This window comes from Miniopterus schreibersii (assembly GCF_964146895.1).
Source record: "Miniopterus schreibersii genome assembly, chromosome: 19".
NCBI lineage: Eukaryota > Metazoa > Chordata > Mammalia > Chiroptera > Miniopteridae > Miniopterus > Miniopterus schreibersii.
In genome coordinates, this window is record NC_138119.1 from 32,517,092 (window position 1) to 32,533,810 (window position 16,719).

The 16,719-nt window shown below is 41.2% G+C and overlaps 1 protein-coding gene across 3 annotated transcripts in view; it reads right to left on the minus strand.

Moving 5' to 3' along the window:
* ZC3H11A (zinc finger CCCH-type containing 11A) overlaps positions 1 to 1,895 on the minus strand; it is a 36,453-nt gene extending 34,558 nt beyond the window's left edge. Inside the window, exons 1-2 of one of the 3 annotated variants that reach the window (XM_081120510.1) lie at positions 1,805 to 1,895; positions 1,251 to 1,312 (exon numbers count right to left, since the gene is read on the minus strand). The gene's annotated coding sequence lies outside the window, so the exon portion shown is untranslated. The remainder of the gene's footprint in view (positions 1 to 1,250; positions 1,313 to 1,804) is intronic. The other 2 variants (XM_081120511.1, XM_081120509.1) reach the window with 2 other exon arrangements.
* Positions 1,896 to 16,719: the final 14,824 nt, after the last annotated feature.

Below are 16,719 nucleotides of genomic sequence, written 5' to 3' on the forward strand. Positions count from 1 at the left end.
AATCCCAGCACCACTAAAAGTTCTGCACCTTCTGCCAGGAGAGAGTGAGGAAACTGGTACACTTAGGGTACATACACTCATTCTCTTTATGCCTCCAAAATTCGTACCAGAATCTGTTAGTGGGTTTATTACTCAAGCGGAAATACAGCTGTTCCTCTCTACTTGCATTACCTATTCTCCAATTTCTACGGGGAATCAAATTCCCTGTGGACCAATGACTTCCAAGCCAGGTTATTTTTGGAGGAAAAGTGACAGCAATGGAGCACATTCCCAAACTCTTTTTCAGAGGGCTTTAAGATCCCTTCCAACTTTCTGAGTTCTGAGTTCAAATTGCCTAATCTACTCATGTTATAGATAATGGAACTGAAGCCCACTTTCCCAGAGTCATAAAGTTGGTCAGTAGCAGCTAGAAGCCAGGTTTTCCAAATCCCAGGTCCACACTCTTTCTGCTTCATCAATAACTATATATGCTTGAAATGCCTTCAACTTTTAAAATAGGTATTTTTATGACGCCTCACAACAGCAACATCAATTTCCATTAATTCTGAAATTATTTTCAGGAAATCTCATTTAAACAAAAACATAGTGCATCATTCAACATCGATCATTTAGGACTGTGATTTGTCAGTACAACCCAAAAAGTCAATTCTGGAATGCTAAATCAGACTCCACATACTGGTCATTAACAACAAATCCTAGCTGACCCTCTCAGCTGTAATTATAACTAATACAATTTTTAAATATGTGGGTGGCTAAAAAAAATGCTTTGAGGGTAAAATTAAAAATCAAGGTCACAAGACGTTATTTTCGATTTACTGTATCAAGAATTAATCCAAGTTTAGTTTTCAGACCCTTTTAGACTGGAGACGCTTTATGGCCTGTAAATGAGTAACTCGTTAGCTGGACTCTATATGAGCAGCAAAAACTGAAATGAGCTTTACACTACTTCCATTCCTTCTAGGTTGGTCCCTCCCCTTCCCCCAATACCTACATACATTTACCCTAAAAAGCATCGCTATCACTATTTCCACAGCCTCCTTCTCAAGGTCCAAAACCGAGGCCTGTAAGATGTCAATAACAGGGGCCCTTCCCCATAGGAATCCGCACCGACTATGGGAGTTTAGGGGGTGTTCTTCATTACGGTTTCATCAGTCCTACAAGGAGAACGGAAGTGTCCCTGTGGCTCTTGACTCCGATGCTGAGGGCTGGGGGTGGGAGTATAATTAAGGTAGGACAGGGGTGTAGGATACCGGAATAAGGTCGGTGGCTTTCTGTATGTGGAGTTTGAGAAAACCTCCAAAGTAGTGAGACCCTGGAGAGGAATGAGAGTAGGTAAATTCAGCTCCTGGCACTCAGGTTCATTTAAGCAGTGGGGGTCGGCTAAACTAGGGGACCTATGGCCCCGCAGAAAGCAATCTCGAGTCCATTCTCGCTCCGGGGGTCGAGGAGCAAGTCGGCTTTCTGGGGCTGCTCCGGGCTCCCAGGTTCACCAACACCGGATGTGGGGGAGGGGAGGAAGGTTGGCTGGGAAGGGAGCAGGCGCCGTGGGGGTGGGGTGGGCTGGGGTGGAGGTGGGGTGGATGGGAACAGAGGGAGTCCGGGGCTCCCCGCCCGCCCGCCCCGGTGAGGGCAGCGGCCGGAGGGGGGGAGGGGGTGCTGTTACCGCGGGGCCGAAGGACCCGCTATGACTTCCCGGGCTAGGCCGCGACCCAGGGGCGAGGGGAGGCCGCGGCCACTCCCCTCGCCCACACCCCAACCTCCCCGGCCCCAAGCAACCCGGGAATCAAAAAACGGGTCTAGTTACCGGAGAACAGAAACTTTACCGAACCGAGGACACTATTCCCGACTCCCGCTAGCTGCCACGTCTTTCTTCTTTCTTAGCCGCTGCCCTCCGCCGTCCTCACAGCAGCAACACCAGCAGAAATCCAAGACTGCCAGCGTCAAAGATGGCGCCCGGCTACAGGCTCAGCTCTAAGACCGGGCGGTAAAAGTGCCAGCACGACGCAATCGCGAGGATTCTGGGAGATGTAGTTCCTCTATGAGGCGATGCTTAAGATCGCGCCCGGGTCACCTGGTCACGTGAGAGGGGAGGCGCCGGGCCAACCGGCCGTTCCTTTCCCGGGATCGCGTTTTATGAAGGTAACGGATTTTTTTGAAACCACCTTTGATTTTTTTAAAAACGGTTTTTCTTTTTTTTGAATCAAACGAGGTACTAAGCGAGAAAGCCGCGAGAACTGTGTCTACCAGACAGTAGGCGCTCAGTGTTTTCTTACCAAAAGTGCTGGCTTAATGAATAATAAATCGTCCCAACTATTTAGACATCTAACTTAGAAATAAATTACTTTTCCCATGCCATGTTGAGGGGTTTGTGCATTTACTTTTATTTGAAGACGTGAAATTAGGTTTGGGGGGAGTTGCATTTCTTAAAACCAGTTTTTGTATTGGAACATTATTTCGTGCTAAGAAGTTCACGAGGGTTGGGGCAGAAGGAAAAACATCAGCTTTGGCCTCCTCAGTTATTGACATTAGCCTGTATTTTCCCATTTGAATTCTTTTTATCTTGTTTCTCCGATTATAAAGGTAATACATGTGAGTGGGTCTTTTTTAAAATGTAAATAATACACATATATAGAGTAGAAAGTTTAAATCTCTATTAATTTCATTCCTGAGGAATAATCTCTCATTAATTTCGCATGTATTGTTTCTAACTTTTTTGTATTCACATATACTGAAATATATTACGCTGATAAATTAGGCTCCCCAAATGCCTCCCGAGTTAGAGGCTCAACAGAACTTGCTTGGGCGGCTACATTTTACTGAACTCCAGACGACACAGTTCTGCTGCTAAGAAAGGATACACTTGATGGTAAAGCAAAGCAGATGGGACTCCAGGCACCTTTTATCTCCTCTTGGGCTTCTTCTGCCAGCTACCAACTTGGTGAAGGAGTCGAGTCAGCCCACAACTGGGTCCTGAGTCTCCTCACACTTGGCTTTTCAACCTTCTTTCAAAGCAATAAGTCACAACATTAGAATCCTAGGCCCAGTCCCTACCTTACATGACAATACTCTTTGGTTGCCATGTCAACCAGACCTAACAAGCAGGTTCCCCAATCTAGGTGCCACTTATATCAAGATATGACCTCTGGCCCAGCCAGTGTGGCTCAGTTGGTTGAGCTTGGTCTGTTACACCAGGAGGTTGCCAGTTTGATTCCCGGTCAGGGCACTTGCCTGGGTTTTGGGCTCTATCTCCAGTAGGGGGCATGGAGAAGACAGCAGATTGATGTTTCTTTCATCGTTTTTTTTTTTTTTTTCTCTCTCTCTCTCTCCCTCTTTCTTCCTCTCTCTGAAATCAATGAAAACATATTAAAAAAAAATAAGTTATGACCTCTGGCCCTCCAATGTTGGGTCACAATGCCAGATAGGGGTATTACCCCAATAGGTAATAGGGGTATGCTTGAAAGCCATTTTTATGCCTGCATGTCTAGCAATAACAACTCTAATGAAAATGACTGTAAATCACACAAATATAACCCAAAATAATTGTATCTCAACTCAACTTTCTCTTTGCCAGATCCCAAAAATGCCCAATAAGGGGAAGGTATTAGAGTCTGTTTGAAAAAACAAAAACAAAACAAAGCAAACAAGAAAACTCAGGGCTCTGAAGCATTTGCTATTAAAATATCTTACTTTTGCAAATTTTACAATGACCACATGAACACATTACTGTAGTATTCCTGCCCAGAGTATTGAAGAAGGCTCCTCTAAGTAAGGGGTCCTGAAAGTTAAGCTTCATTAGCTTCATGATAAATCTTCCTCTCTTCGGTTTCACTGTGGAATCATATGATCTGGATTCAAATCCTGACCTATCTCTCTCCCTAAAGCTCTAGTCAACTCTGTGAGTTCCCCAGGTTGGGGGTAGCCTCAGTTTTTACCTTCTCACATTAGAGGATATAGTGAAAAAGTAACTGCCACATGAATAGATAGTCCCTTCTCCAACCCAGTGCCCATCACCATTATCCATCATCCTTTCTTGTTTGCTTTCTGCCTTTGGGTCTCAGCTGTCTGACATGAGTGAGGAAACAGGGACCAACAGAGTCTTCCAGCAAGAAGCTTTGGATGGGAGTCACAAGTACCAACTAATCACAATGGATAAATTTCAAACTTCTAGCTGCAAGACCTGGGCTGGTATTGCTCAAGTCAACCTTCTTAGTACTGCCTCTCCACTCTTAATGCTTTCTTAGGCTGTTTGATTTCCTCATATAGAATACTTTTTCACGGAATTTAATTTTGAAATAAGCTAACTGTAGTTTTGTTGGGTGATGGTTTAGTTAAGAAAAGGCAGACTAGGTTCTCATTATCAATATCATCATCATTTACCTTACACTAAGTATCCTCCTATGTTTAGGTCTTTGTGCTAGTCATTGTGGGGATTCCCAAATAGGCATGATACATGGCACTTTTCTGGGAGACATGATAAATACAAAGATAAATAACTACCAAGTGTCCAGGCATAGTTTAGACCTGGCGTTACAAACTCAAATGCTGACATGGGCCAGGCACATGTGTATATGATGAGTATGGTAAGCCAGGTATAAGAATAAAACTTGAGTGCATGCCCTAGCCAAAGGGCCAGCCATCACCATTCAACTCCAACTCATTCTTGCCAGGAGGGAATATAAACCAAGTGTTAACACATCTTCCAATTTTTCAAGAGAAGCTGGAAATTCAGATTTTCTAAGTGTGAAAACTTATTTGTAAATTTGGAAGCTAACTCAAAACAAAATTAAAAAAATAACTTTGTAGGCTGGTCTGTAATCTCCACTTTAGGTCCAGGAGAGTTAGAAAGGAAGAGGCAGTCATTGATAAATGCAGTTTCAGGAAATACTTTCTGAAGGGAGGGAGACTTAAATTGACATCAAGTAGGACAGAGGTGAGAGGTTAAGTGAAGACAAGGAAAGAAGCTATGTTAGGGAGACCTGCAAAGGAATTAGGAGAGAAATTCAGCTAGGGAAAAGTCCACAAGTTATGGAAAGAATAAACATTGTAAAAGTAGGTTGGAGCAAGATTATGAAGGCCCTTGAATGTTGGGAAGGCATTTGAATAATGTTTGGGGACAATAGGAATTCCTTGAAGTCTTTGAATCAGGGACAAAAAAATAAGAGATGTGATATTTGCAAAGTTGTGTTTCAGAAAGGCTGAACTAGAGGTAATGTTGGGCAGGAGTGACTACAGTGAAGAGTCAATGGAAGCAGCAAAAAGTGGTCCCTTCTTGATCCTATCCATTATCCCTCTGTCTCATAGTTTTAACTTGTCTCTCTCTGGTTGTTTCCCAAAGTCTAGTAACATACACAAAGCCACCACTGATTTTTTAAAAAGTGGGATGGGGGTGCATTATGCTCAATTTCTTTTTTACCCCTGGCACACCTAATATCCCAACTTATCTTCATTGACTACTTTTTCACCTCTCATGTACTCTTTAATATATTTCATTTGTATTTATATCCTCATGACTTCTCTGAAATTACTGTGGTAGGGGCATAAGTTTTAAATTGGTTGGATCCTTATTTCCCTCTTATTATTAACCAGCATTTATTGATACTTCATTATGTGCTAGGCTTTGTGCTAATAGCTCTAGATACATTATCTAATTGAATCCTTGCAATAACTCTATTAGATAATGTTAGTAACCTATTTTTACTAATAGGTGCTTATAAAGTTCTAGTGATGTCTCCAAGGTGTCATTGCTGTAAGTGGCAAAGTCAGGATTCACATCCAGGTCTGTCCAAATCCAAATCATGATGCAATCATTAGCCCTTATTTACCATTTTCTGTTTCTTTAAATTCCCCATCCCATGGTTCAAGGACAAAATTCAATCTTAGCCAGTTCTTGCAGCTGATTGGTCTGAGGGTAAATCCCTCCCATTGATGTGCCAACAGCAATAAAGCCTTAACTACAACAGGAAGGTGTACACAGTTCACAAGGGGGTGTACACCTTGAGTGCCCAGCTTGGGTAATCATGAAGACTGGCACTAGACCCTATAGAACACCTACATCATAAACTCACTCTACCTAGCCCGTGAGACATAGCAGCTCTACCTAATACATAGAAGCAAACACATGGAGGCTGCCAAAATGAGACAGAAATATGTCTTAAATGAAAGAACAGAACGAAACTCCAGAAAAAGAACAAAACAAAATGGAGACAAGCAATCTACTAGATGCAGAGTTCAAAACACTGGTTATAAGGATGCTCAATGAACTTAGGGGAAGAGTAGATGAACTTAGTGAGAATTTCAACAGAGAGATAGGAAACATAAAAGTGGAACTAGAAAACATAAAAAGGAACCAGTCAGAAATGAAGAATACATTATAGGGAATCAACAGTGGAGCAGATAAAGCAGAGGATCAAAAAAATTACAAAAAAAGTGAGAATAGTATAAGGAGCCTCTGGGACAACTTCAAGCCTACCAATATTCACATCATGGGGGTGAAAGAAGGAGAAACAGAGAGAGAGAGAGAGAGAGAGAGAGCAAGAAATTGAAAACCTATTTGAAAAAATGACAGAAAACTTCCCTATTTCGTGAAGGAAATAGACATATAAGTCCTGGAAGCACAGAGTCCCAATCAAGATGAACCCACAGTGGCCCACACCAAAATACATCATAATTAAAATGCAAAAGGTTAAAGACAAAGAGAGAATCTTAAAAGCAGAAAGAGAAAAGCAATTAGTTACCTACAAGGGAACTCCTATAAGACTGTCAGTTGATTTTTCAACAGAAACTTTGCAGGACAGAAGGGAGTGGCACAAAATATTCAAAGTGTTGAAAAGCAAGGACCTACAACCAAGATTACTCTACCCAGCAAGGCTATCATTTAGAACTGAAGGGCAGATAAAGAGCTTCCCAGACAAGGAAAAGCTAAAGGAGTTCACCACCACTAGACCAGTATTATTTGAAATGTTAAAGTGTCTTCTTTAAGAAGAAGAAAAAAAGATAAAAAGTATGAACAACAAAATGGCAATAAATACATATCTATCAACAATCGAATCTAAAGAACAAAGTGAACAAGCAGAACAGAAACAGACTCATAGATATAGAGAACATTTTGATGGTTGCCAGATAGGAGGGGTTTGGGGGGTAGCTGAAAAAGGGTGAAGGGATTAAGAAGTACAGATTGGTAGTTACAGAATAGTCATGGGGATGTAAAGTGCAGCATAGGGAATAGAGTCAATAATATTCTAATAACTGTGTATGTTGTCAGATAAGTGTGATATTTATCAGGATCATTACTTAGTAAGTTATATAATGTCTAGTCACTGGAGTGTACACCTAAAACTAATATAATAATGTATGTCAACTGTAATTGAAAAATCAAAAAAATTTAAAGATTAAAAAAACCCCACAAGTTTTCTGATCTTCTAGAGAGTCAGGGTTCTCCAGGATACCTGAGCTAAACCTGAGCTGTCAGAGAGTCTCAGCATCTGCAAGCAAGTTACCTAGGATCTGATATATTTAGCCCAGTGGAGACTTCCCCTGATGTGTCTGCCTTGCATGTCCCAAGGCATTGGTGGCTCTCTATGTCTGCATTCTGCTTTGACGTTTGCTGTGACCTCCAGGAAAGGAAGCACCTCCCTTAAATTAACACCTTATGTGATACATAATCTAAATCAGTTTATCAGGAAACCAGCAAATGTGTCAGGCCTAGCAGCGTTCTTCCTATTTCTCATTTCTTCTTTTGAAACCCAGATGTTTGTGTGTGCCTGTGTATACACATATCATTTTACTCGTCTATCATGAGAGATAGTAATCTGTTATATAGTTGTGGTAGATAAAATAATGCCCCCCTTTAATATGTCATACCTTACCCCCTGGAACCTGTGAATATGTTACCTTACATGGTAAAAAGAACTTTACAGTGTGATGATTATCCTGGGTTATCTGGATGGGCCTAATGCAATCACAGGGATCTTTATAAGAGTGAGAATCAGAAAAGGAAGTATGCCCGGCCGGGCGTGGCTCAGCGGTTGAGCATCGACCTAGGATCCAGGCGATCAGGGTTCAATTCCTCTCTGTGAAATCAATAAAGATATATTAAAAGAAAAAAAGAAAAGAAACGGAGGTGAGATGATAGAAGCAGAGGGTGGAGTGTGTGCTGTGAAGATGGAGGACAGGCCATGAACCATGGGAGGCAGTTAGCCTCTAGAAGCTGGAAAAGGAAAAGAAACATATTCTCCCCTGGCACCTCCGGAAGGAATTACAGCCCTGTGAGACCTATTTCAGACTTCTGTCTTTTAGAACTGTAAGATAATAAATTTTTATTGTTTTAAGCCACTAAGTTTGTGGCAACAGAAAAGTAACAGAGTAGTCAAATTTCTCAGACTTTCTCTTTATAGCTTTCAAGGTTTGGGTTCATGTTTAGAAAGACCTCTACCACTCTGAGATTATAAAACTTTTCCCTGTGTTTCTTTTGAAACTTCCATGATTTTAGATTTTAGTACTTTGTTTATTTATTTTTAAAATATATCTTTATTGATTTCAGAGAGAGGAAGGGAGAGGGAGAGAGAGAGAGAAACATCAATGATGAGAGAGTCATTGATCGAGCCCGCAACCCGGGCATGTGCCCCCACCAGGAATCGAACCCCAATCTCCTGCATCTTAGGTCGATGCTCAACCGCTGAGCCACGCCTGGCTGGGCATAGATTTTAGTACTTTAATAGATTCACTAGTTGAAGGGACCAGCCAAAGGTCCATATCTTGCATTGATAGAATAACAAAATGGAAGCATTGATGGAAGAAACCTGTCCATTTGACCTTTGAACTAGGGTCTGTCTTTCCCTACAGGAGTCTGTTAGCATAGGTGAGGGTGGCCTTTTACTGTCTAACCAGCTGACACTCAGGCTGCAAAACCTAGACTTGGGCATTGTGTGCTGGGGCAAAGTGAAGACTGAGGGAGCCAAAGCTCTTGTGAGAATGGATGTGTTTTCCATAGTTGGAATGGGGAGCTGAAATGTTCCATATTCCTGTGAAGAAATTCAGGTAAGCACATGAACTGGAGGGCAGGGAAGAAAGGCTTGTGGGAACAGCATCAACTGCATAATTTGTGGGGCCCAGTGTAAAATGAAAATGTGGGGCCCCTAGTTCAAAAAACGGGAAAAAAGTGCTATTAGAAGTTCTAAAATATAAAGCTTTTCCCTTTCTTCTAGTCTCTCTCTTGACTTCTCATGGTGTTCCGTACTATTTACTGCCATTCTAAGTAAATAACAGATTTATATTGTGTAATGCCAGTTTAAATGCAAATATATCAGCATTTAACTCATACATAGAATCACCAAAATTGCATAATTTTTTTTGTAGTTGGTACATTCAGACAGTTGATCCTCATCATTTGTAGATTCTGTGTTTGTAAATTTACCTACTTGCTAAAATTTATTTGTAACTTCAAAATCAGTACTTTTCGCACTTTTGGCCATACATGGACATGCACATGTGCAGAGTAGGAAAAACTTCAGTTGGCCAACACACATATTCCTTTACCTGAGATTGAGCAAGGCAAAATTCTGCTTTCTCATTTCAGCTCTCAAACTATGAACGAGTGTCTTTTTTTTGCAGTCTATTTAGCAGCACTTTTTTTTTTCTTTTCATTTTTGTGCTTTTTGTTGGTGATTTCAGTGTTTCCGATGATCCCCAAATGTAGTGCTGAAGTATTGTTAGGGGCAGAAATATTAATCATGCTCTGTTAACTGTGGGCTGTTCTGATTTGAGAAAGCACATTTTAACCTGGCTGAGAGTTGTATGCCCTGGAACATGAGAGTTAACTTTGGAATGTGGTCTGTCATCACGGGAAGATTAACAGCTTTGTTCCCGAAACAGTGGAATCCCGGAGGCACTAGCCCTGTAGTCCCAGAGGTGCCCACCCTTTGGGACCTCCAGCCCACGTTGCCTGTAATGTGTTAGCACTATACCTTGCCTACTTCCCTATGATGTCTGTAATTCCTACTTTCCCGTGTAATCTTTGCCTTCCCACCCAATATAAGCAGCTGGCTTGTGTGTATGTTGAGGGGGGGGGGTGCAGTAGAGCAGATTTTATGTGGAAAATTCTGCTGCTCTCCCATACTGCTTGCATTATTGGAATAAATGCTCATATACGATTCAACCCTGTCTGCTTAATTGGCTCAAGTAGTGACAGGCAGCCTGAACCCATTGTTGTCTGGTTTCACTGTCTAGTGTTCAAAGGGCAATAAGACTGGAGAAAATATGTGTGCTAGATAAGCCTCATTCAGGCATGCATTACAGTGCAGTTGGCAGTGAGTCCCAATGTTAATGAATTGACAATGTATGTTAAATAAGGTGTCTTTAAACAGAAACACATAAAACAAGTATGTATTGATGAGTTAATGAAAATATTGTGACCAGTTCAAAGGAACCTAACTGTATATTTCCCTGAGGAGCAGTGTGGTTCAGTAGTATTCATTAATTCATTGTTTATGGTGACTTTCTAGACTATAACCACCATGAATAAAAAGAATTAATTAATTCCATTCTTGCCAGAACAGTGGAAAGACTGCACAAAATAACGGTTTTTACTCCTGTGATACTGTGATTTATAATAAGAAATATAATAAGAAATATATATATGTGGTTTTGTCCCTATTTCTGGCACAGAACTCTTAAACCCTTGGAATTTTCTAAGTGATGAGAGTGATAAAGGTACCTTTTGTTATGTTAATAGTGACTTTTGGATCACACTTAAAGAAGGGAGAAGTTGCCAGAGAACCAACTATGTGATTAGAGGGCTGCAACTTTTAGTTCCACCCCCATCACCTCCAGGGAGGGAAGGGGGGCTGGATGTTCAAATTATTGCCAACAGACAATGATTTAATCAATCATGCTTGTGTATTAAGTTTCCATAATACCCAAAAGGACAGGGTTCAAAGAGTTTCTGGGTTGGTGAACCAGAGTGCTTTCACCATGAGGATAGAAGCTTCTTTGTTTGCAAGATTTATCGGCTGTTGATTTGTATCCTTTAATACCCTTTGTAATAAGTAGATAATTTAGTGAGTAAACTTGTTTCTTGAGTCTTGTGAGCTGCTCTAGCAAATTAATCAAACTCAAGGAAGGGGTCCTGGGAACCTCTGATTTATACCCAGTCTGTGAGAAGCACAAGTGACGATGTGGACTTTGGCATCTGAGGTAAAGGGCAGTCTGTGGGACTGAGCCTGTAACTGTGGAATCTGATGGTCTCTCCAGATAGCTAGTGTCAGAATTGAGTTGAATTATAGGACACACGGTGATGTCTGAGAATTGCTTAGTGGTGTGGGAATGCCCCACATTATACTAGGTGAGCAGAATTTTTACCTCCACTTTTTTAGAGAGTGGAAGGAATGGAGAGAGACAGACAGACAGAAACATCGATTAGTTGCCTCCCGACTGGGGCCGGGAATCAAGCCTGCAACCAAGGTACATGCCCTTGACCAAGAATCGAACCCAAGACCCTTCAGTCCATGAACTGACCCTCTAACCACTGAGCCAAACCAGCAAGGGCTACCTCCACTTCTTGATCCACGCACATTCCAATTACTGAGAGCAAGGAAAAGAAACTCTGGGTTACCTTCTCTTTCCCTTTCTTGCTATGTCATTATTTGCAGCATACGTGGTTAACTAATATAAGGAAGTATCATAAGTAAGATGGGTTTCCTTGGTCATTTGGGTCTTTTAGAATACCATCGCCTTCTTTCTGTAATGCTGGCTTATTGACCGGTTTAAGACTCAGAGTTTCCCCAGTCAGTACAGGCCCTCAGCCCACAGGAAAACCAGAAGCGATGATAAAACTCCATGACACTAAGGCAGTGCTCAGGGAGGACACATACCAGAGAGGCAGCGAAATCTTGTGTTCTGCTCACCATCAGAGGGTGCGTGACAAAGAGGGAAGGAGAAGACTTGGCAAACCTGTATTTCACACTGCACAGCATTCTGAATGAGGTCACACTCAATATAACGTACATTTGAATAATTAATTAACTGCATTTAACTAATGAATGAAAATGGATTAGTTATTTTTATATCTATTTTCTCATCCTGGTCTTGAAAAAAATTTCTCATATTTAACATTATCAGACAGTTGAGATCAGATAATTACTGCAGCTGGGCATTCAGTTGAACTCAAAATGCCCTGGCAACTAATGTGAGAAAATAAAACTATAAAGGAAAAGAAAGAATTATAATTTAATAGTCTTTTATCCACTCACTTGTAAAAATTCTCAGAACAAGAAATAAACAGATAGGTTACCTATCTAATATGAGACAATTACAATTTATTAATAATTAATAGGAGAATGTATATAACTGTCTTATTGGGGTATAAATATGAGTTGACTTTATTTTTTCTAGGACCTGCCCCCCAACTGTGGTAGTTTGAACCTCCCTTTCCTATTGAGTGGTTTCTTTTTTATTTATCTTTATTGTTGAAAGTATTACAGATGTCCCCTTATTTCCTCATTGATCCCGTCTGCCACCACCATCCCCCCCCCAGTCCCAGGCCTTTACCACACTGTTGTCTGTGTCCATGGGTTATGCATTTATGGATATAAGTTCTTTGGTTCTCTCCCCACCCACTCACCCTCCCCCCCCTTCCCTCCGAGATCCCTGTCTGTTCCCTGCTTCTATGTCTCTGGATCTCTTTTGTTCATCAGTTTATTTTGTCCTTTAGATTCCACATATGAGTGAGGTCATGTGATACTTGGCTTATTTTGCTTAGCATAATACTCTCCAGGTCTCTCCATGCTGTCTCAAAGAGTAAGAGAGCCTTCTTTTTTACAGCTGGGTGGTAGCATTCTTAACAAATTATTTTAATCCCATAAGTTTTCATCCCCTCTTGGTTATGAGAATTCTCTTATGCCAATATTTAAGATTCAGTCCTGTCCAAATCTTTGTTCTCACCTCTGATACAAGTTCCTCCTTACCTGACTGGGTTGCCGTCCTACTGCTTATTGTTGTTTCCCTGGCCATCACCGCGATTGGCACAGTGTCTTCTCTTTGGTAAGAATTTAAATGCTGGCCACTTATGGGGTGAATCTGAGAGCCCTGAAGAAATCTACCCATAATACAGTCATGAAATGTGGGGGAACTGGCTCCTGGAATAATCTGCCTTTATCCCGTTGTTTCAGTCTGTTCAGGCTGCTGTAACAAAAAACACCAAAGACTGGATTGCTTCAACACCAAAAATTTATTTCTTAGAGTTCTGAAGTCTGGAAAGTCCAAGATCAAGGTGCCATCAGATTTGGTGTCTGGTGAGAGCCCACTTCCTGACTCATAGACAGCTGTCTTCTGGCTGTGTCCACACGTGGAAGAGCAAGGGGGCTCTCTGAGGTCTCTTTTATTAGGGCACGAACTCCATTCATGAGGGCTCCACCCTCATGACCTAATCACCTCCCAAAGCCCCACCTCTGAATACCATCACATTCTGAATTAGGTTTCAGCATAATGAACTTGGGGGGCACACAAAAGTTCAGTCAGTAGCACCCAAACAAGTGCTTGTTGAAGCCACCTAAGATTTGTTAGAGGCCCTTGCCTGGCACCTTGTTGAGGTGGTGCCAACAAGGTGGCCCATGGCCAGCCGCCTTTCCCTGGTGACACTCTCATCATTGCCACGCCCAGTAGTGGGTGGCCAGCTGCTTCGCGGCCCCCTCTCAGTCCTGGCAGTGCCCTCTTCTTCCTCCTCTTCCTGGGGCGGCAGGCGCTCTGCAGAAGGAGATGGTTACCATCCGGGGAGATGGGGCAGTGAAGGAGGAAACAACCCCCCTTCCCGACCAGGATGCTTCTCGAAGGCTAGCCTCCGTCACCTCTCGGTCCTCTCCATGAAGCAGGGACAAAGCGCAAGGAAGAACAGCATGTGGTAGGACTAATTCCCCCTCTCAGTAAGCCCCGAGGGGGTGGGCTGACCAGTAACCGCTGGTGGCACTCCGACCTCAGAACGTGGGTGTTTTATACCTTTAGTACTCAGCTTTAGACCTTAGCCTTGATTCCTGGACAACAGTAAAACCCTCAACGTGTTATGGTGTAAGTAGGTGCACTGAAATCCCATCAATCAACAACGATCAATAAGCGCCTTTATCTTGATCCTGTGCTCAGTGCCAGGGTGAATGCAAAGGACTTAAATATAGTGAAGTCGAGATATGTTTGACTTAATGATGCAGCAGGCGCAAGGATGCAGCCTGACGGAGGAGACTGAACACCGAGGCTAACAAAGCGACCCAGAGAACGAACACCCAGAACTATCACCAGCATGTGCTTTATGTACATGCATTTTGCAGAAGAAAGACGGGTACACTTATTTAAGTGGGATGATCCTTTTGTCTTTACTCCCAGTTTTATCCATGCTTTAAAATTATTATTTAGAAATCATTTACAGAAGATAGTACACCGTTCCCCCACCTCCCCCTAATGTTAACATCTTCCACACCGCGGTATATTTATCAAAACTAAGAAGCAAACATTAACATACTACTATTAACTAAAATATAACTTCTTTTTTGAATTTACCATTTTTTCCCCTGCTAATGTCCTTTTTCTATGCCAGGATGTAAATCAAGGGACCATGTCATACTTACTCATCATGTATCCTTAGTGTCTGCCAATCTGACAGTTTCTCAGCCTTTCCTTGTGTTTCACGACTTTTAACACTTTTAAGAGCTCTGCTCTGGTTTTTGTATAATGTCATACAATTTGGGTTTTCTGATTTTTTCTCCTAAGACTGTGGTTGTGGATTTTGGGGAAGAATACCAGACAGGTGAAGTATCCTTCTCTTTGGTCATATAGCAAAATGACTTATTACCAGTGAGTTATCCTTGATCACATGGTCAAGAAGATGTCTGCCAAATCTCTCCACTCTAAATTTCTTTCCCCCCAACTCCATATTCTATTTTTGAGAAAACAGTCACTAAATCTAGCCAATGTTGAAGGGGACAGGAATTAAGTTCCAGGGGGAATATAAAATAATTTGCAGACACGTGTGTTAAAATCATCACAGTAGTGAATATTTTGGGGAAGAGTCTTTGAGGTTATGAAACTATCTTATTTCTCCTAAAGTGTCACCCACTACTTTTAACATTCACCTGGACTTACCCATAGCAATTATTCTGTGGTGCCTTAATGGTGATTTTTCCCCCCTCATTTCTTCTACATTTATTATTTATAATTTATCTATAAAGAAGATTTGTTTTTTTGGTCATTAATATAAATGTCAGTTATGGATATTTATTTTATTCTTTGAGTTATAAATTTGTATTATAATTACTTATTGTTATTGCTCAAACTGTTCTAGCTTTGCCTTTGGGGGTTCCTTCAAGTTGGCTCCTTGGGACATGTCCTCATCTTTTCTTGTCTTTTCTTCCCCTCACCCTCACCCTCTCTACTTTTCTTTTTTCTCTCCTCTTCTCTTCTCTTCTCTTCTCTTCTCTTCTCTTCTCTTCTCTTCTCTTCTCTTCTCTTCTCTTCTCTTCTCTTCTCTTCTCTTCTTCTCTTTTCTAAGATGGTCAAGCTCAACCTGCGTGTTCTCTGCCCCAGCCCTAGAAATAGCCATTTCTCCAAGGAGCTCTGGTTACTTTAATTGAAGAATGATATTTAGAAACCAAGCTCTGAGTGCTCAGTGTGTTCACTGCTATAGAGGTGTCAGCACATCTAGACCCTGTAGTGGATGGAGCTAAGAAATTTATAAATACTAGCTTATGTATACACACGTATCTCTATTGATTTCTATATCTATTCATATACATTTAAATAAACATGAGTTCAAACTGTACCCCCAGTTCTAATCCAGCATGACAGAGTTCATTGGAGCCTTTCCTACTTACTTGTTACTGTTTTCTCCAATAGTAAGAAACCTGCCTCTCCTTATCTATATTATTTGTTTAACCTTAGTATACACTTAAAGTAGTTTCAGAATTGCTAACCTACACTCCTGTGAAATGCAAATTTACCAACTAGAGTGCAGTGTTTTTGTAGAGTTTTTTGTGTTTTTATCTTACTGTTTCAAGCAAAAACATTGTTTTCCAAAGTTAATTAGGTCAGCTCTTTCTCCTTCCACTCTCTTTAGTGAGGTTATGCCATATATTTGTAATACAGTTACATTCATTTATCACAAAGAGCATTCAGTCATGGGTCCCCCTGACAGACGGGTTAATTTTTTAAATTTGCATGCAATAAAAGTCACTCTGTATGCTCTACAGTTTTTTTGCACTTTGACAAATTACATAGAGTTATGTATTCACCATCACAGTACCATAGAGAACAGCTCTCTTACCCTAAAGATTCCTGTCTTCCATCCCTATAGTTTTGCCTTTCCCATGTCATATAAATGGAGTCATATGATAGGTAGATGTTTAGGTCCATCTTCTTTCACTTAGAAAAATGCATTTAAGATTGTCCCTGTTGTTGCAAGACCCAATAGTTCATTCCTTTTTACTGTTAAGGATGGATATTCATTGTATAAATATACCACAGTTTATCCATTCACTAGGTTATTTCTAGTTTTGGGCAAATGTGAGTAAAGCTGCTATAAACAGTCATGTATGGTTTTTTGTGTGAACAGAAGTTTTCAGTTCACTTGGGAAAATACCTAATGGAATCGCTGGGCCGTATAAGTAGTATGTTTATAAGAAATTGCCAAATAGTTTCCCAACGTGGATGCTATGCTTTGCAGTCCCATCAGCAATGACTGAGGGT